The 19247-nt window shown below is 44.1% G+C and overlaps 12 non-coding genes and 1 pseudogene across 12 annotated transcripts; 4 read left to right on the forward strand and 9 right to left on the reverse strand.

The window, feature by feature from the left end:
- Positions 1–2361: 2361 nt before the first annotated feature.
- On the reverse strand, positions 2362–2525 carry LOC135034954 (U1 spliceosomal RNA). Its single transcript, XR_010230055.1, has one exon. It is a non-coding gene; the product is annotated as a U1 spliceosomal RNA (small nuclear RNA).
- Positions 2526–3201: 676 nt separating this feature from the next.
- On the reverse strand, positions 3202–3343 carry LOC135034870 (U1 spliceosomal RNA; annotated as a pseudogene).
- Positions 3344–3495: 152 nt separating this feature from the next.
- Positions 3496–3659, reverse strand: LOC135034958 (U1 spliceosomal RNA). Its single transcript, XR_010230059.1, has one exon. It is a non-coding gene; the product is annotated as a U1 spliceosomal RNA (small nuclear RNA).
- A 674-nt stretch (positions 3660–4333) lies between these two features.
- LOC135034859 (U1 spliceosomal RNA) lies at positions 4334–4496 on the reverse strand. The gene has a single exon (XR_010229975.1). It is a non-coding gene; the product is annotated as a U1 spliceosomal RNA (small nuclear RNA).
- Positions 4497–4648: 152 nt separating this feature from the next.
- Positions 4649–4812, reverse strand: LOC135034935 (U1 spliceosomal RNA). The gene has a single exon (XR_010230037.1). It is a non-coding gene; the product is annotated as a U1 spliceosomal RNA (small nuclear RNA).
- Positions 4813–5483: 671 nt separating this feature from the next.
- Positions 5484–5646, reverse strand: LOC135034858 (U1 spliceosomal RNA). Its single transcript, XR_010229974.1, has one exon. It is a non-coding gene; the product is annotated as a U1 spliceosomal RNA (small nuclear RNA).
- A 152-nt stretch (positions 5647–5798) lies between these two features.
- LOC135034942 (U1 spliceosomal RNA) lies at positions 5799–5962 on the reverse strand. Its single transcript, XR_010230044.1, has one exon. It is a non-coding gene; the product is annotated as a U1 spliceosomal RNA (small nuclear RNA).
- A 671-nt stretch (positions 5963–6633) lies between these two features.
- On the reverse strand, positions 6634–6796 carry LOC135034835 (U1 spliceosomal RNA). Its single transcript, XR_010229956.1, has one exon. It is a non-coding gene; the product is annotated as a U1 spliceosomal RNA (small nuclear RNA).
- Positions 6797–6948: 152 nt separating this feature from the next.
- LOC135034923 (U1 spliceosomal RNA) lies at positions 6949–7112 on the reverse strand. The gene has a single exon (XR_010230025.1). It is a non-coding gene; the product is annotated as a U1 spliceosomal RNA (small nuclear RNA).
- Positions 7113–13149: 6037 nt separating this feature from the next.
- LOC135034934 (U1 spliceosomal RNA) lies at positions 13150–13313 on the forward strand. The gene has a single exon (XR_010230036.1). It is a non-coding gene; the product is annotated as a U1 spliceosomal RNA (small nuclear RNA).
- Positions 13314–13465: 152 nt separating this feature from the next.
- Positions 13466–13628, forward strand: LOC135034892 (U1 spliceosomal RNA). The gene has a single exon (XR_010229996.1). It is a non-coding gene; the product is annotated as a U1 spliceosomal RNA (small nuclear RNA).
- Positions 13629–14302: 674 nt separating this feature from the next.
- LOC135034946 (U1 spliceosomal RNA) lies at positions 14303–14466 on the forward strand. The gene has a single exon (XR_010230048.1). It is a non-coding gene; the product is annotated as a U1 spliceosomal RNA (small nuclear RNA).
- A 151-nt stretch (positions 14467–14617) lies between these two features.
- On the forward strand, positions 14618–14781 carry LOC135034878 (U1 spliceosomal RNA). Its single transcript, XR_010229990.1, has one exon. It is a non-coding gene; the product is annotated as a U1 spliceosomal RNA (small nuclear RNA).
- The last annotated feature ends 4466 nt before the right edge of the window (positions 14782–19247 follow it).

Consider the following 19247-nt stretch of genomic DNA (forward strand, 5'->3'; position numbering starts at 1 on the left):
CCTAGATGGGCCAGGTGTTTGTGTCGGCCACTTGGGTCGCTGAGCTTAGTCACACAGCTACCTCATTGCGCCTCTTTTTTTCTTTGCATCATGTGCTGTTTGGGGAGTGTTTTTTGGAAGGGCCATCCTGCGTGACACTGCAGTGACACTCCTAGATGGGCCAGGTGTTTGTGTCGGCCACTTGGGTCGCTGAGCTTAGTCACACAGCTACCTCATTGCGCCTCTTTTTTTCTTTGCGTCATGTGCTGTTTGGGGAGTGTTTTTTGGAAGGGCCATCCTGCGTGACACTGCAGTGCCACTCCTAGATGGGCCAGGTGTTTGTGTCGGCCACTTGGGTCGCTGAGCTTAGTCACACAGCTACCTCATTGCGCCTCTTTTTTTCTTTGCGTCATGTGCTGTTTGGGGTGTGTTTTTGGAAGGGCCATCCTGCGTGACACTGCAGTGACACTCCTAGATGGGCCAGGTGTTTGTGTCGGCCACTTGGGTCGCTGAGCTTAGTCACACAGCTACCTCATTGCGCCTCTTTTTTTCTTTGCATCATGTGCTGTTTGGGGAGTGTTTTTTGGAAGGGCCATCCTGCGTGACACTGCAGTGCCACTCCTAGATGGGCCAGGTGTTTGTGTCGGCCACTTGGGTCGCTGAGCTTAGTCATCCAGCGACCTCGGTGCAAATTTTAGGACTAAAAATAATATTGTGAGGTGTGAGGTATTAAGAATAGACTGAAAATGAGTGGAAATTATGGTTATTGAGGTTAATAATACTTTGGGATCAAAATGACTCCCAAATTCTATGATTTAAGCTGTTTTTTAGGGTTTTTTGAAAAAAACACCCGAATCCAAAACACACCCGAATCTGACAAAAAAAATTCGGTGAGGTTTAGCCAAAACGCGTTCGAACCCAAAACACGGCCGCGGAACCGAACCCAAAACCAAAACACAAAACCCGAAAAATTTCCGGTGCACATCTCTAGTGGCCATGCCCTGTCACTGTGCAGGAGCCAGCACCGCTCACACACTAGTCCCCGGTGCAGCCCCCAACCCCCGAGACACCCGGAGCAACAAAATGTAGATTCAGGCCACCAGGCCACGCCCCTACCTATGAAACCATGCCTCCTTTTTACCATTGCGCTGCTTATCTGCGCGCACTGCATTACAATCTCCCTCGCCACCTCTCTGGGTGTCACCAGTGATAGTGACACCTCTGCCATGCTTGTAGCAGCTGGTCCTAAGATCTACGCCTCAAGCCCTGAGTGTTTGCCCTTGTGACTTGTTGATCATCATAGCAAAGCAGATGCTTACAGAAAACTGCAGGGGCTTAGATTGAAAATAAAAAAAATTGATGGGTATAAGGTAGAGAGGAGCGGGTTCGGTTCTCCGAGAACCGAATTCCCCATGAACTCCACGTGGTTTACACTGGTCCGAGGCAGGCTCGGTTGTTCCCGCCTGACTCGGAAAACCTGAGCAAGGGAAAATGTCATCATCCCGCTGTCGGATTCTCGCGAGATTCGGATTCCATATAAAGAGCTGCGCGTTGCCGCCATTTTTACTCGTGCATTGAAGAGAGAGCGGAGAGGACGTGGCTATGTTCTCTCAGTGGAAATCTCAATATCAGTGCTCAGTATCAGTGGATACTTATTGCTGCTCAGTAATACTAGTAGTGTGTCTCTCCTGCTCAGTGTCAGTTCTCAGTAGTATCCTCATCAGTGCTCAGTATCACTGCTCATTGTCTTGTGCTGCATTGTTGTGCTCAGCATACTACAGTACATTACTAATAGTCCAGTGCTGCATCTTGCTGCTCAGTGTCAGTTCTAGTATCCTCATCAGTGCTCACTATCACTGCTCATTGCATTGTGGTGTTCTGTATACTACAGTAACATAGTAATATAGTAACATATAGTAACATAGTTTTTGAGGCTGAATAGAGGCAAATTGCCCATCGTGTTCAACCTGTTTTAAGTTGTGATGATTCTACATACTTGCTGAATAATGTTTTATGACAAGTTAGCTACTACAACTCATGTTACCCCCGGATTAACCATGTTGATATTTTAAGTATTATAACCTTGGATAGCTTTTTCATTCAGAAATGTATCCATTCCTTTTTTAAATCCAATTACAGAGTCCGCCATTACCACCTTCCCTGGCAGGGAATTCCACATCCTGATTGCCCTAACAGTGAAGATCATAGTATCTCACCTGGCAGGTAAGTAGGAGTTGGGCCAGAGCTGTGGAGGATTGCTGCTCGGGCACCCCCTGTCAAGTGAAGGAGATCCAACTGAGGCAGCACAAGGGAACTCTCGAAAGAAGAACAAGGCTAGAGGAAGATCTGAGACAAAGAAATCTGACTTTTACCAGAGCTGACCAGAGGAAAGCACAAACACAGTCCCCCACTACCACAAATAATGCAGTCGAGGTTCCCACATTTGGGGAAATCACAGGGGTCAGCATACCCAGAATGCAATGAATGAACCTCACCCTGGGAGAACAATCTTCATGACCATGGTATCGCCTATGCAAAATAAGTATGATTTGGGATAGGGCTGGGGAGGGCCGCTGCTCAGGCACATCTCTGTCAAGTATAGGAGATTCAACTGAGGCAGCACAAGGGAACTCTCATCTGGGGACAACAACTGCAGGGAGAACACATATTTTCAGATGAACATGGGAGGGCAGAAGGCTGCCTAATACTGAAGCACCCCCAAACAACAAACCAAATGCAACAACTAGTACAAGCATTCCTGGGGGAAGTTCTGCAGAAGACGGATTTGCATACGGTGATGTCATCCAAGCAGTGGGCCAAAGTTGGCTGGAACCCTCATCTGCATATGAAAAGAGAAAAGGGGTATGCAGGGCATGGCGGCCTTTTGCGGCGCTTGGATGACCCTTAGTTCGCATTAAACCCCTTCACCCTCCTACGGTGTGGGGCTCATGTTGACAATGCCCCAGCCCCTGAAGCATTCAAGCTGATTTCTTACAGCAGCTTGGCACTGTAACAGCTCCAGAGCTGCTCTGTAAGGCAAGTAAAAGGGTGTGTAGTTTGCATTGTGCATTGGAAGGCACAAAGTAAGCAGACAGGAGGAGAAGTCAGGATAGTACACAAGGGTATAAAAGGGAGGGGCTCAAGAAAAAAGAAGTGGAAACAGACAGCAAACTAGGCTGGAGAGAGACCTGAGACAAAGAGATCTGAATTATATGAGAGCCGACCAGGGGAAACACAAATTAAGCAGTCAAGTTTCCCACATTTGGGGAAATCGCAGGGGCAGCACACCCAGAGTGCAATGGGTGAGCCTTGCCCTGGGAGAAGCACCTTCATGATCATAGTATCTCACCTGGCAGGTAAGTAGGAGTTGGGCTTGAGCTGGGGAGGGTCGCTGCTCGGGCACCCCCCTGTCAAGTGAAGGAGATCCAACTGAGGCAGCACAAGAGAACTCTCGAAAGAAGAACAAGGCTAGAGGAAGATCTGAAACAAAGAAATCTGACTTTTACCAGAGCTGACCAGAGGAAAACACAAACACAGTCCCCCACTACCACAAATAATGCAGTCGAGTTACCCACATTTGGGGAAATCACAGGGGTCAGCATACCCAGAATGCAATGAATGAACCTCACCCTGGGAGAATAATCTTCATGACCATGGTATCTCCTATGCAAAATAAGTATGATTTGGGATAGGGCTGGGGAGGGCCGCTGCTCAGGCACATCTCTGTCAAATAAAGGAGATTCAACTGAGGCAGCACAAGGGAACTCTCATCTGGGGACAACAACTGCAGGGACAACACATATTTTCAGATGAACATGGGAGGGCAGAAGGCTGCCTAATACTGAAGCACCCCCAAACAGCAAACCAAATGCAACAACTAGTGCAAGCATTCCTGGGGGAAGGCCTGCCGCAGATGGATTTGCATATGGTGATGTCATCCAAGCAGTGGGTCAAAGTTGGCTTCAACCCTCGTCTGCATATGAAAAGAGAAAAGGGGCGTGCAGGGCATGGCGGCCTTTTGCGGCGCTTGGATGACCCTTAGTTTGCATTAAACACCCCCACCCTCCTTCGGTGTTGGTCTCATGTTGGCCATGCCCCAGCCCCTGAAGCATTCAAGCTGATTTCTTGCAGCAGCTTGGCACTGTAACAGCTCCAGAGCTGCTCTGTAAGGCAAGTAAAAGGGTGTGGGCCCTGCAGCACTACCTGTAGTTTGCATTGTGCATTGGTAGGCACAAAGTAAGCAGAGAGGAGGAGAAGTCAGGTAAGTGCACAAGGGTATAAAAGGGAGGGGCTCAAGAAAAAAGAAGTGGAAACAGACAGCAAACTAGGCTGTAGAGAGACCCGAGACAAAGAAATCTGAATTATACGAGAGCCGACCAGGGGAAACACAAATTCTGCAGTCAAGTTTCCCACATTTGGGGAAATCGCAGGGGCAGCACACCCAGAGTGCAATGGGTGAGCCTTGCCCTGGGAGAAGCACCTTCATGATCATAGTATCTCACCTGGCAGGTAAGTAGGAGTTGGGCTAGAGCTGGGGAGGGTCGCTGCTCGGGCACATCCCTGTCAAGTGAAGTAGATCCAACTGAGGCAGCACAAGGGAACTCTCGAAAGAAGAACAAGGCTAGAGGAAGATCTGAGACAAAGAAATCTGACTTTTACCAGAGCTGACCAGAGGAAAGCACAAACACAGTCCCCCACTACAACAAATAATGCAGTCGAGTTTCCCACATTTGGGGAAATCACAGGGGTCAGCATACCCAGAATGCAATGAATGAACCTCACCCTGGGAGAACAATCTTCATGACCATGGTATCTCCTATGCAAAATAAGTATGATTTGGGATAGGGCTGGGGAGGGCCGCTGCTCAGGCACATCTCTGTCAAGTAAAGGAGATTCAACTGAGGCAGCACAAGGGAACTCTCATCTGGGGACAACAACTGCAGGGAGAACACATATTTTCAGATGAACATGGGAGGGCAGAAGGCTGCCTAATACTGAAGCACCCCCAAACAACAAACCAAATGCAACAACTAGTGCAAGCATTCCTGGGGGAAGGCCTGCAGCAGATGGATTTGCATATGGTGATGTCATCCAAGCAGTGGGTCAAAGTTGGCTTCAACCCTCGTCTGCATATGAAAAGAGAAAAGGGGCGTGCAGATCATGGCGGCCTTTTGCGGCGCTTGGATGACCCCTAGTTCGCATTAAACACCTCCACCCTCCTTCGGTGTGGGGCTCATGTTGGCTATACCCCAGGCCCTGAAGCATACAAGCTGATTTCTTGCAGCAGCTGGGCACTGTAACAGCTCTAGAGCTGCTCTGTACGGCAAGTAAAAGGGTGTGGGCCCTGCAGCACTACCTGTAGTTTGCATTGTGCATTGGAAGGCACAAAGTAAGCAGACGGGAGAAGTCAGGATAGTGCCCAATGGCATAGAAGGGAGCAGCTCAAGAAAAGAGAAGTGGAAACAGACAGCAAACTAGGCTGGAGAGAGACCTGAGACAAAGAGATCTGAATTATACGAGAGCCGACCAGGGGAAACACAAATTATGCAGTCAAGTTTCCCACATTTGGGGAAATCACAGGAGCAGCACACCCAGAGTGCAATGGGTGAGCCTTGCCCTGGGAGAAGCACCTTCATGATCATAGTATCTCACCTGGCAGGTAAGTAGGATTTGGGCTAGAGCTGGGGAGGGTCGCTGCTCGGGTACCCCCCTGTCAAGTGAAGGAGATCCAACTGAGGCAGCACAAGGGAACTCTCGAAAGAAGAACAAGGCTAGAGGAAGATCTGAGACAAAGAAATCTGACTTTTACCAGAGCTGACCAGAGGAAAGCACAAACACAGTCCCCCACTACCACAAATAATGCAGTCGAGTTTCCCACATTTGGGGAAATCACAGGGGTCAGCATACCCAGAATGCAATGAATGAACCTCACCCTGGGAAAACAATCTTCATGACCATGGTATCGCCTATGCAAAATAAGTATGATTTGGGATAGGGCTGGGGAGGGCCGCTGCTCAGGCACATCTCTGTCAAGTAAAGGAGATTCAACTGAGGCAGCACAAGGGAACTCTCATCTGGGGACAACAACTGCAGGGAGAACACATATTTTCAGATGAACATGGGAGGGCAGAAGGCTGCCTAATACTGAAGCACCCCCAAACAACAAACCAAATGCAACAACCAGTGCAAGCATTCCTGGGGGAAGGCCTGCAGCAGATGGATTTGCATATGGTGATGTCATCCAAGCAGTGGGTCAAAGTTGGCTTCAACCCTCATCTGCATGTGAAAAGAGAAAAGGGGCGTGCAGGGCATGGTGGCCTTTTGCGGCGCTTGGATGACCCCTAGTTCGCATTAAACATCTCCACCCTCCTTCGGTGTGGGGCTCATGTTGGCTATGCCTCAGCCCCTGAATCATTCAAGCTGATTTCTTGCAGTAGCTGGGCTCTGTAACAGCTCCAGAGCTGCTCTGTACGGCAAGTAAAAGGGTGTGGGACCTGCAGCACTACCTGTAGTTTGCATTGTGCATTGGAAGGCACAAAGTAAGCAGACGGGAGAAGTAAGGATAGTGCGCAAGGGTATAGAAGGGAGCGGCTCAAGAAAAGAGAAGTGGAAACAGACAGCAAACTAGGCTGGAGAGAGACCTGAGACAAAGAGATCTGAATTATATGAGAACCGACCAGGGGAAACACAAATTATGCAGTCAAGTTTCCCACATTTGGGGAAATCGCAGGAGCAGCACACCCAGAGTGCAATGGGTGAGCCTTGCCCTGGGAGAAGCACCTTCATGATCATAGTATCTCACCTGGCAGGTAAGTAGGAGTTGGGCTAGAGCTGGGGAGGGTCGCTGCTCGGGTACCCCCCTGTCAAGTGAAGGAGATCCAACTGAGGCAGCACAAGGGAACTCTCGAAAGAAGAACAAGGCTAGAGGAAGATCTGAGACAAAGAAATCTGACTTTTACCAGAGCTGACCAGAGGAAAGCACAAACACAGTCCCCCACTACCACAAATAATGCAGTCGAGTTTCCCACATTTGGGGAAATCACAGGGGTCAGCATACCCAGAATGCAATGAATGAACCTCACCCTGGGAGAACAATCTTCATGACCATGGTATCTCCTATGCAAAATAAGTATGATTTGGGATAGGGCTGGGGAGGGCCGCTGCTCAGGCACATCTCTGTCAAGTAAAGGAGAGATGGTCTGCCAGATTACATAATGCATACCAGAGCCATAACTAGACTTTTTGGTGCCCTGTGACAGAGAATTATATGCCCCCCCCTCCCCATTTTTGCAATATGGACAAAAGGTGCATGCCTTGTGGGGAAGGGGCATAACAAGATTGGTCTCAGAGAAAGCACATGAGATATGAAGATATATCTAGTATACTTGACACTCAATGGTTTGTGGTATTGCCGGGGTGCCCTCCTTAAATGCATATACAGTCACACATGGCATGTTTGTTCAAATGGCATATCAGCAGTCAGCACTAACTGGTGACATGCCATTTGTACAAGTAAGCCATGTGTGACTAATATATAAACATGCTTTATTAAATAACACCTCAAACTATCATACCCAGGATTCAAACCTATAACCTGTTGAATTCTAATCAAACACCCTACCCATTGAGCTACTTGATCCTGCATCTTTTCTAACCTCCAAAAACAGATTCAGTTGCATTTTCCAGCGTGTTTTGTTTGCGCCTTTGCAAATGTCTTACATCGACAAACTTATTTAGTACTATTTTGCAAATAGGGTTACATTGTCGCAACATTGTGTTCCCTAATTGCTTGATTTTTTAAATGCAACAATTTGCATTGCGGCACAGCCAAACACAATAGAAATGCTGACGGTATAGTACAGTTCAAGAACTACAGCACAGGCCAGCCTACACTATAAATCATGAACTGCACTATACATTTAAACTGTACAATAATACAACAGTTAATAAGGCTATGGGTGTGGAGTGTAAGAGGGTGAGGGAATCACAAGCCCGAAGCTTTATTGAAAGACTGACACATATAAGGGGAGGATTAATAAATAGAAAGACATCCTTTACTATAGAATGTAGTCCAATCCGGTCTTTCAACTCTTCCACAATTGAAAAACGGATAGTGTTCCCAAGCCTTCCATCCTGGAATATCTTTGGTCTTTCGCCAATGAAGAAAGCAATCCCTCCCTCCAGCAGACCCTTCAACCACAATACAAGATCACAGCCAAAAGGCAGAGAAGCAACTACACTTGATCTTAACAAAAATGGCTAAAACTTAGTGGAGGAAAGTGCAGTGCACCAAAACATAAGCTGACACAATCATGGAGAATGCGCCAGCATATATGCTCTTCTATCTATATTTTGCAAACCTGCTCTTGTCCCCTCCAGCTGCTCTATGTAGATTTAACGTCTGGCAAGGTGCATAACCCACTGACAAGCAGGCACACTCCTGCATGAGTTTTCACTCTCACTAGCTGGATGATACACAATCATTTGCATGTGCTCCACCTCCGACACACCACCCACCCAACCACCCAACCACCCAGTCACCAGAGCCACCCACAAACCAACTGGCTCTGTGATTTAATTTGCACAGTGTAGTCATCCAGGCAGCATGTCCTTCTCAATGGAAGGATATCTGGTTCCATGGAATCTTCCGCATTGGAATGCTGCGGAACAAAAAGGATTTAAATATTCAGCTTGCTAGCATTCAATGTACCTGCGGCTTGGCTCTAGCACATGGGTCTTCATCCTGTGGCCCTCCAGCTGCTGTGAAACTACACATCCCAGCATGCCCTGCCACAGTTTTGCTATTAAGGTATGCTAAAACTGAGGCAGGGCATGCTGGGATGTGTAGTTCCACAGCAGCTGGAGGGTCGCAGGTTGAAGACCCATGTTTTAGCATGCCTGTTCTATGATGCATGTTCCGTGATGTCACAATCAGCTTGGAATGGGGTGTCTAGCAGGCATTTGCTGACAGCCACTTGAGGGAGACACACATCAGGAGATGCAGCATATCGGAGGTCTTCGATGCCTTTCCAGCAAATGCACACCACCTGCTGCTGGTCTGGACACAAAACAATGCCCACAATCGAAGTCCCAAAATGCCCAACTACAGGATTCATGTAAGTAGTGAATTTAGGAATGAATTTAGAAGTAGGAAATTAAGTTAGTTCACAAGTACATTCAAATTCAGATCTAAAGTCTAGGTAGGCCTCACGTCCTGGCAGCCGCCAGCATTTAAAAATGCCTTGATTAGAGGTACGGAATTAAATGTAGATAAGAAGTAGACACAAAATAAGACTCCGCAGAGCAGTTATCAGGTGTTTTTATCAATTGTTGCATTTAAAAAATCAAGCAATTAGGGAACACAATGTTGCAACAATGTAACCCTATTTGCAAAATAGTACTAAATAAGTTTGTCGATGTAAGACATTTGCAAAGGCGCATCCAAAACATGCTGGAAAATGCAACTGAATCTGTTTTTGGAGGCTAGAATAGGAAATGTGCATCGGTCCTACAAGTACTGAAAACTCTTCTCCCATCTCCCTTTTCTGAAAAGCCATTTAATATATGGTTCCCAGATAGGGGACATATCAGATATTGCCTTTCAAAAGCAGCAAATATCATACCACTTCTATTGCCATCAAAGATAAACATTGATTGTTTTCAGATATTGGATTGAAAAAGCAGTCTTTATTGACATAAAGAAGCAAAAAAACATACATAAACATTACACACATAAGTACTGTGTTGCAGCACAGCCAAAACACAATACAAATGCTGTCGGTATAGTACAGTTCAAGAACTACAGCACAGGCCAGCCTACACTATAAATCATGAACTGCACTATACATTTAAACAATACAATAGTTAATAAGGCTATGGGTGTGGAGTGTAAGAGGGTGACGGAATCACAAGCCCAAAGCTTTATTGAAAGACAGACACATATAAAGGGAGGATTAATAAATACAAAGATACCCTTTACTATAGAATGTAGTCCAATCCGGTCTTTCAACTCTTCCACAACTGAAAAACGGATAGTGTTCCCAAGCCTTCCATCCTGGAATATCTTCAGTCTCTCGCCAATGAAGAAAACAATCCCTCCAGCAGACTCTTCAACCACGATACAATATCACAGCCAAAAGAGCGAGAAGCAACTACACTTGCGTTTAAACAAAATGGCTAAAACTTAGTGGAGGAAAGTGCAGTGCACCAAAACATAAGCTGACACAATCATGGAGAATGCGCCAGCATATATGCTCTTCTGTCTATATTTTCCAAACCTGCTCTTGTCCCCTCCAGTTGCTCCATGTAGATTTGACGTCTGGCAAGGTGCATAACTCACTGACAAGCAGGCACACTCCTGCATGAGTTTTCTCTCTCACTAGCTGGATGATACACATTCATTTGCATGTGCTCCACCTCCGACACACCGCCCACCCAACCACCCAGTCACCAGAGCCACCCACAAGCCAACTGGCTCCGTGATTTAATTTGCACAGTGCAGTCATCCAGGCAGCATGTCCTTCTCAATGGAATAATCTCTGGTTCCATGGAATCTTCCGCATTGGAATGCTGCGGAACGAAAAGGATTTAAACATTCAGCTTGCTAGCATTCAATGTACCTGCGGTTTGGTTCTAGCACATGGGTCTTCATCCTGTGGCCCTCCAGCTGCTGTGAAACTACACATCCCAGCATGCCCTGCCACAGTTTTGCTATTAAGGTATGCTAAAACTGAGGCAGGGCATGCTGGGATATGTAGTTCCACAGCAGCTGGAGGGTCGCAGGTTGAAGACCCATGTTCTAGCATGCCTGTTCTATGATGCATGTTCCGTGATGTCACAATCAGCTTGGAATGGGGTGTCTAGCATGCATTTGCTGACAGCCACTTGAGGCAGATACACATCAGGAGATGCAGCATATCGGAGGTCTTCGATGCCTTTCCAGCAAATGCACACCACCAGCTGCTGGTCTGGACACAAAACAATGCCCACAATTGAAGGCTCAAAATGCCCAACTACAGGATTAATGTAAGTAGTGAATTTAGGAATGAATTTAGAAGTAGGAAATTAAGTTAGTTCACAAGTACATTCAAATTCAGATCTAAAGACTAGGTAGGCCTCACGTCCTGGCAGCGCCCAGCATTTAAAAATGCCTTGATTATAGGTAGGGAATTAAATGTAGATAAGAAGTAGACACAAAAGAAGACTCCACAGAGCAATTATCAGGTGTCTTTATCAATTTTTGCATTTAAAAAATCAAGCAATTAGGGAACACAATGTTGCGACAATGTAACCCTATTTGCAAAATAGTACTAAATAAGTTTGTCGATGTAAGACATTTGCAAAGGCGCAAACAAAACACGCTGGAAAATGCAACTGAATCTGTTTTTGGAGGTTAGAATAGATGCAGGATCAATTATCTCAATGGGTAGGGTGTTTGATTAGAATTTAACAGGTTATAGGTTTGAATCCTGGGTATGATAGTTTGAGGTGTTATTTAATAAAGTATGTTTATATATTAGTCACATATGGCTTACTTGTACAAATGGCATGTCACCAGTTAGTGCTGACTGCTGATATGCCATTTACACAAACATGCCATGTGTGACTGTATAAACATTTAAGGAGGGCACCCCGGCAATACCACAAACCATTGAGTGTCAAGTATACTAGATATATCTTCATATCTCATGTGCTTTCTCTGAGACCAATCTTGTTATGCCCCTTCCCCACAAGGCATGCGCCTTTTGTCCATATTGCAAAAATGGGGGGGAGGGCATATAATTCTCTGTCACAGGGCACCAAAAAGTCTAGTTATGGCTCTGGTATGCATTATGTAATCTGGCAGACCATCTCTCCAACACTGGCTGGTTGGAATAGAAATCCGGTTATCTATGTGAGCAAATGACCATCAACGATTTACTCTCAAACACTAAAAAATGGACAAAAATGGTCCCCTAAACAAATTGGTTAAATTTTGGGTTTAACCAATTTGTGTAATGACCATTTTTGACCACTTTTCTAGTGTTTGGGAGCAAATGGTTAATTGACATTTGCTCCTATACATTACCAGATTTTCATTCCATCCATCCAGACTGGATAGATAGCCTGACAGATAATTGTGTAGTGTACGCCCAGGATAACTGTTAGTCATGCTTTATTTTATGACGGCACATAAATGGGTGGGCAGATCCAGGGCAAGCACTGCCCACTCATGCATAGTTGTCAACTGATGTGAAGTTCCAGGGGGCAATCTCAGTTATAAAGAGAAGTATCTGGAAATTGTCCCTAGTTAAAAAAAAAAAAATTTGATCAACTCCATTTATTTAGTATGATATCCCAGGTGATAGGATGCCGGCAGTCAGAACAACATACTTTATTAAATAACACATCTCAAACTACCATACCCAGGATTCAAACCTATAACCTGTTGAATTCTAATCAAACACCCTACCTATTGAGCTATTTGATCCTGCATAAAAATTGTGAACATTATATGAAGCTATTGGTACTTTGCAAAAAAAAAGAATCAGCATTACAACGCAGCAGATCCATGCAGTTTGCAGCCACACACTACATGTATCTGCTCAGCCACAATGCTTATTATTTCTTCACAAAGTACAAGGTGAGCTCCAAACAGAATTCTCTAGCTTAGAATTATACCTTTCTTTGCCAAACCTAGAAGTCGGGCCCCCCACCCTGGGATCCCCCAGAGGGAGGCCTGCACCGTCATGCGGCAGGCTTGTCCGTTTTGGAAGCAGGCTGATGGGCAGCCCAGGATTGCTTCAGTCTGGGCTTGGCAGGTCTGGAAACATGAGCTTGCTTTGGGTATGCCTGACCTTGGGTACGCTTTACCTGGAGGATGAAAGGGCCAAGAAAAGTACTTTTAGCCTTCTGCGTGGTAGGAGTAATACTAGGTAGGCAAGCTGTTTTAGCAGTAGCCAGATCAGCTACAATCTTATTGAGGTCTTCTCCAAAAGGAGATTCAACTGAGGCAGCACAAGGTAACTCTCATCTGGGGACAACAACTGCAGGGAGAACACATATTTTCAGATGAACATGGTAGGGCAGAAGGCTGCCTAATACTGAAGCACTCCCAAACAACAAATCAAATGCAACTTACTTGACAGAGATGTGCCTGAGCAACGGCCCTCCCCAGCCCTATCCCAAATCATACTTATTTTGCATAGGAGATACCATGGTCATGAAGATTGTTCTCCCAGGGTGAGGTTCATTCATTGCATTCTGGGTATGCTGACCCCTGTGATTTCCCCAAATGTGGGAAACTCGACTGCATTATTTGTGGTAGTGGGGGACTGTGTTTGTGCTTTCCTCTGGTCTGCTCTGGTAAAAGTCAGATTTCTTTGTCTCAGATCTTCCTCTAGCCTTGTTCTTCTTTCGAGAGTTCCCTTGTGCTGCCTCAGTTGGATCTCCTTCACTTGACAGGGGGGTGCCCGAGCAGCGACCCTCCCCAGCTCTAGCCCAACTCCTACTTACCTGCCAGGTGAGATACTATGATCATGAAGTTGCTTCTCCCAGGCCAAGGCTCACCCATTGCACTCTGGGTGTGCTGCCCCTGCGATTTCCCCAAATGTGGGAAACTTGACTGCATAATTTGAGTTTTCCCTGGTCGGCTCTCATGTAATTCAGATCTCTTTGTCTCAGGTCTCTCTCCAGCCTAGTTTGCTGTCTGGTTCCACTTCTTTTTTCTTGAGCCCCTCCCTTCTATACCCTTGTGCACTATCCTGACTTCTCCTCACGTCTGCTTACTTTGTGCCTCCCAATGCACAATGCAAACTACGGGTAGTGCTGCAGGGCCCACACCCTTTTACTTGCTTTACAGAGCAGCTCTGGAGCTGTTACAGTGCCCAGCTGCTGCAAGAAATCAGCTTGAATGCTTCAGGGGCTGGGGAATGGCCAACATGAGCCCCACACCGAAGGAGGGTGGGGGTGCTTAATGCGAACTAGGGGTCATCCAAGCACCACAAAAGGCCTCCATGCCCTGCACGCCCCTTTTCTCTTTTCATATGCAGACGAGGGTTGAAGCCAACTTTGACCCACTGCTTGGATGACATCACCATATTCAAATCCATCTGCTGCAGGCCATCCCCCAGGAATGCTTGCACTAGTTGTTGCATTTGGTTTGTTGTTTGGGGGTGCTTCAGTATTAGGCAGCCTTCTGCCACCCCATGTTCATCTGAAAATATGTGTTCTCCCTGCAGTTGTTGTCCCCAGATGAGAGTTCCCTTGTGCTGCCTCAGTTGAATCTCCTTTACTTGACAGAGATGTGCCTGAGCAGCGGCCCTCCCCAGCCCTATCCCAAATCATACTTATTTTGCATAGGAGATACTATTGTCATGAAGATTGTTCTCCCAGGGTGAGGTTCATTCATTGCATTCTGGGTATGCTGACCCCTGTGATTTCCCCAAATGTGGGAAACTCGACTGCATTATTTGTGGTAGTGGTGGACTGTGTTTGTGCTTTCCTCTGGTCAGCTCTGGTAAAAGTCAGATTTCTTTGTCTCAGATCTTCCTCTAGCCTTGTTCTTCTTTTGAGAGTTCCCTTGTGCTGCCTCAGTTGGATCTCCTTCACTTGACAGGTAGTGCCCGAGCAGCGACCCTCCCCAGCTCTAGCCCAACTCCTACTAACCTGCAAGGTGAGATACTATGATCATGAAGGTGCTTCTCCCAGGGCAAGGCTCACCCATTGCACTCTGGGTGTGCTGCCCCTTGCGATTTCCCCAAATGTGGGAAACTTGACTGCATAATTTGTGTTTCCCCTGGACGGCTCTCGTATAATTCAGATCTCTTTGTCTCAGGTCTCTCTCCAGCCTAGTATGCTGTCTGTTTCCACTTCTCTTTTCTTGAGCCCCTCCCTTCTATAACCTAGTGCACTATCCTGACTTCTCCTCCCGTCTGCTTACTTTGTGCCTTCCAATGCACAATGCAAACTACAGGTAGTGCTGCAGGGCCCACACCCTTTTACTTGCCTTACAGAGCAGCTCTGGAGCTGTTACAGTACCCAGCAGCTGCAAGAAATCAGCTTGAATGCTTCAGGGGCTGGGGCATGGCCAACATGAGCCCCACACCGAAGGAGGGTGGGGGTGTTTAATGCGAACTAGGGGTCATCCAAGCGTCGCAAAAGGCCGCCATGCCCTGCATATCCCTTTTCTCTTTTCATAAGCAGACGAGGGTTGAAGCCAACTTTGACCCACTGCTTGGATGACATCACTTGCTGCCTTTCCAATGAAGCAAGTTTAATTTAGTAATAGGTGAAAAACCATCCCTACAAAGGTGTTAATCAGATACTTGGCTTTGTGGACACTTTTCAGAGAACAAATTTGTTAGCATAAAAATAAAGCCAGAAAATGAAGAGCTGTTTAATCACTCAATTGGATTTTTCTGCAAGCATATTTCTTTTTCTCTGCAACCCACTGCTAAGTTGTGCTTCCTAGCTGTTCTTTTATAAAATCACTTAATCAAATCTAACTCTGATTACATCAGAGAAGGCCAGGTACCCTACACCATAAGAGGGGGTTTGAAATTTTGACTTGTCTACTTAAAGATCACCAAAATCTGATAACAAGGTAAATTACGTCCCTGGGTAGGATTGAACCACCAACCTTTTGGTTAATAACCGAACATGCTAACTGATTGTGCCACAGAGACACAGTGCAAAAGTATATACTGACAAAGGCTAATAAGCATTCATCTAGAACGTTTCCTAGAAAAACTTTAAAAAGTCAATAATCTGGAGAGTTTTTGTAAGATGTTTCTTCCATCAACCAATGAAGAAACACATTGGTACTTTCCCATGATGAGTGAGTGCTTCAGGATCTCTTGCACTTACACGTGCAGCAGAGTACTGCAATGGAAGCATGCTGGGCCCATAACCCAGAGGTAGGCAGATTGAAACTATCCTCTGCTATATGCATTTTTTTTTGTTAATTAAAGTAATCCAAAACTGGGATTGATATTTTGCTCTTTTATTTTTACTTAAAGTACAATAACTTTTATTATTTTAATTTGTTTTAATAGTATATTGACAGTATTGTTTTCTTTCAAAAATCCACTTAATTTTCTTTACCCTATTATTCAAATGGTAATTGACAAAAACAAACTACATTGTCACCAGAAGAGCAATACAAAATGTACAAGTGATATATTAAAATCATCTTTCCAGCTTGAATTTCAATGATGCATTGGGGCAACGATTTTGTGAGAAACCTCTTCACCCTTAAATAAAGTTTTTCTTAATTCCTTACCTGTGTGCTAATTAGATATCACCTTGTTTTCACATTAAACAGACTTCCACATGAGAAAGCAGCAAGGATGCAGTGGCGTTAATGTTTCCTGGTGTCAACCTGTATTATTTCAGTAGATATTGAAATGAGGATGCATCTTGCTGCCTTTCCAATGAAGCATGTTTAATTTAGTAATAGGTGAAAAACCATCCCTACAAAGGTGTTAATCAGATACTTGGCTTTGTGGACACTTTTCAGAGAACAAATTTGTTAGCATAAAAATAAAGCCAGAAAATGAAGAGCTGTTTAATCACTCAATTGGATTTTTCTGCCAGCATATTTCCTTTTCTCTGCAACCCACTGCTAAATTGTGCTTCCTAGCTGTTTTTTTTTATAAAATCACTTAATCAAATCTAACTCTGATTACATCAGAGTAGGCCAGGTACCCTACACCATAAGAGAGGGTTTGAAATTTTGACTTGTCTACTTAAATATCACCAAAATCTGATCACAAGGTCAATTACGTCCCTGGGTGGGATTGAACCACCAACTTTTTGGTTAATAGCCGTACACACTAACTGATTGCGCTACAGCGACACTTTGCAAAAGTACATACTGACAAAGGCTAATAAGCATTCATCTAGAACGTTTCCTAGAAAAACTTTAAATAGTCAATAATCTGGAGAGTTTTTGTAAGATGTTTCTTCCATCAACCAATGAAGAAACACATTGGTACTTTCCCATGATGAGTGAGTGCTTCAGGATCTCTTGCACTTACATGTGCAGCAGAGTACTGTAATGGAAGCATGCTGGGTCCATAACCCAGAGGTAGGCAGATTGAAATTATCCTCTGCTATATGCATTTTTTTTGTTAATTAAAGTAATCCAAAACTGGGATTGATATTTTTGCTCTTTTTATTTTACTTAAAGTACAATAACTTTTACCTTTTTAATTTGTTTTAATAGTATATAGACAGTATTGTTTTCTTTCAAAAATCCACTTAATTTTCTTTACCCGATTATTAAAATGGTAATTGACAAAAACAAACTACATTGTCACCAGAAGAGCAATACAAAATGTACAAGTGATATATTAAAATCATCTTTCCAGCTTGAATTTCAATGATGCATTGGGGCAACGATTTTGTGAGAAACCTCTTCACCCTTAAATAAAGATTTTCTTAATTCCTTACCTGTGTGCTAATTAGATATCACCTTGTTTTCACATTAAACAGACTTCCACATGAGAAAGCAGCAAGGATGCAGTGGCTTTAATGTTTCCTGGTGTCAACCTGTATTATTTCAGTAGATATTGAAATGAGGATGCATCTTGCTGCCTTTCCAATGAAGCACGTTTAATTTAGTAATAGGTGAAAAACCATCCCTACAAAGGTGTTAATCAGATACTTGGCTTTGTGGACACTTTTCAGAGAACAAATTTGTTAGCATAAAAATAAAGCCAGAAAATGAAGAGCTGTTTAATCACTCAGTTGGATTTTTCTGCCAGCATATTTCTTTTTCTCTGCAACCCACTTCTAAATTGTGCTTCCTAGCTATTTTTTATAAAATCACTTAATCAAATCTAACTCTGATTACATCAGAGTAGGCCAGGTACCCTACACCATAAGAGGGGGTTTGAAATTTTGACTTGTCTACTTAAAGATCACCAAAATCTGATAACAAGGTCAATTACATCCCTGGGTGGAATTGAACCACTAACCTTTTGGTTAATAGCCGTACACACTAACTGATTGCGCCACAGCGACACTTTGCAAAAGTACATACTGACAAAGGCTAATAAGCATTCATCTGGAACGTTTCCTAGAAAAACTTTAAATAGTCAATAATCTGGAGAGTTTTTGTAAGATGTTTCTTCCATCAACCAATGAAGAAACACATTGGTACTTTCCCATGATGAGTGAGTGCTTCAGGATCTCTTGCAATTACATGTGCAGCAGAGTACAGTAATGGAAGCATGCTGGGTCCATAGCCCAGAGGTAGGCAGATTGAAACTATCCTCTGCTATATGCATTTTTTTTTGTTAATTAAAGTAATCCAAAACTGGGATTGATATTTTTGCTCTTTTATTTTTACTTAAAGTACAATAACTTTTACCATTTTAATTTGTTTTAATAGTATATTGACAGTATTGTTTTCTTTCAAAAATCCACTTAATTTTATTTACCCGATTATTAAAATGGTAATTGACAAAAACAAACTACATTGTCACCAGAAGAGCAATACAAAATGTACAAGTGATATATTAAAATCATCTTTCCAGCTTGAATTTCAATGATGCATTGGGGCAACGATTTTGTGAGAAACATCTTCACCCTTAAATAAAGATTTTCTTAATTCCTTACCTGTGTGCTAATTAGATATCACCTTGTTTTCACATTAAACAGACTTCCACATGAGAAAGCAGCAAGGATGCAGTGGCGTTAATGTTTCCTGGTGTCAACCTGTATTATTTCAGTAGATATTGAAATGAGGATGCATCTTGCTTTTTTTCTAATGAAGCAAGTTTAATTTAGTAATAGGTTAAAAACCATCCCTACAAAGGTGTTAATCAGAAACTTGGCTTTGTGGACACTTTTCAGAGAACAAATTTGTTAGCATAAAAATAAAGCCAGAAAATGAAGAGCTGTTTAATCACTCAATTGGATTTTTTGGCCAGCATATTTCTTTTTCTCTGCAACCCACTGCTAAATTGTGCTTCCTAGCTGTTTTTATAAAATCACTGAATCAAATCTAACTCTGATTACATCAGAGAAGGCCAGGTACCCTACACCATAAGAGGGGGTTTGAAATTTTGACTTGTCTACATAAAGATCACCAAAATCTGATAACAAGGTCAATTACGTCCCTGGGTGGGATTGAACCACCAACCTTTTGGTTAATAGCTTTACACAGTAACTGATTGCGCCACAGCAACACTTTGCAAAAGTACATACTGACAAAGGCTAATAAGCATTCATCTAGAACGATTCCTAGAAACATTTTAAAAAGTCAATAATGTGGAGAGTTT

Source organism: Pseudophryne corroboree, unplaced genomic scaffold (genome assembly GCF_028390025.1).
Source record: "Pseudophryne corroboree isolate aPseCor3 unplaced genomic scaffold, aPseCor3.hap2 scaffold_586, whole genome shotgun sequence".
Classification (NCBI taxonomy): Eukaryota; Metazoa; Chordata; class Amphibia; order Anura; family Myobatrachidae; genus Pseudophryne; species Pseudophryne corroboree.